This window comes from Sinocyclocheilus anshuiensis, unplaced genomic scaffold, assembly GCF_001515605.1.
Source record: "Sinocyclocheilus anshuiensis isolate Anshui unplaced genomic scaffold, SAMN03320099.WGS_v1.1 scaffold245, whole genome shotgun sequence".
Taxonomy (NCBI): Eukaryota; Metazoa; Chordata; class Actinopteri; order Cypriniformes; family Cyprinidae; genus Sinocyclocheilus; species Sinocyclocheilus anshuiensis.
Window position 1 is genome coordinate 232,412 of NW_015536478.1, and position 744 is coordinate 233,155.

The following is a 744-nucleotide window of genomic DNA, read 5'->3' on the forward strand; positions in this document are numbered from 1 at the left end:
ACACACACACACACACACACACACTTAAGTCACACTTCAAAATGTCTGAATGTTACTGCATTAGATCACAAAATATCAAACCAAGAAAACACAAGCACACCATTCAAACAAACCATTTGACAAAATAGGTGAAAACATAATTTCAGCGTTTGAGTGATATTTGATATCTAATCTAGTGTGATTGTAGTAAACAAACATCACTGTACATGTGACACTAGCAGCAGACAGGAAGTGGTTTGTTTCAACGGAATAAAAATTCTAATTGGAGCTTCAAATGTTACATGCTTGAGACAGACAACAGTTTGAAAAAGGACTAAATGTCATTTTGAGTGTCACCTACTAAACATGAGGCATGAGCCTCGGCGAGTGTGACTGTAGCTGGGCCTGAATGAATCATAGTAATTCTATAAGTGATCGGGATCTGTACGGGTTTGACACACAGCCAGTCACAGACCTGCGTCACTGCGCTTATCGTGATGTTTGATCAAGGTCATTATGAACTGACATGCAAAGCTGAATCAGAAATTGCGTTCGTTTTGAGACTGATCTTAGTCTTACTAATAATGTGCCTTATGATTACAGAGCTCATTTACATAGATGGAGGTTTGAGTGCAAAAAATGTGTGTGAAGTTGTCAACATTTTTATGTATATTTTAAATACATTTTAATATATAGAACTTAAATTAAATTCTAAATTATATACAGTACAAGACATTATATATATATACACATACAATTTAGTTA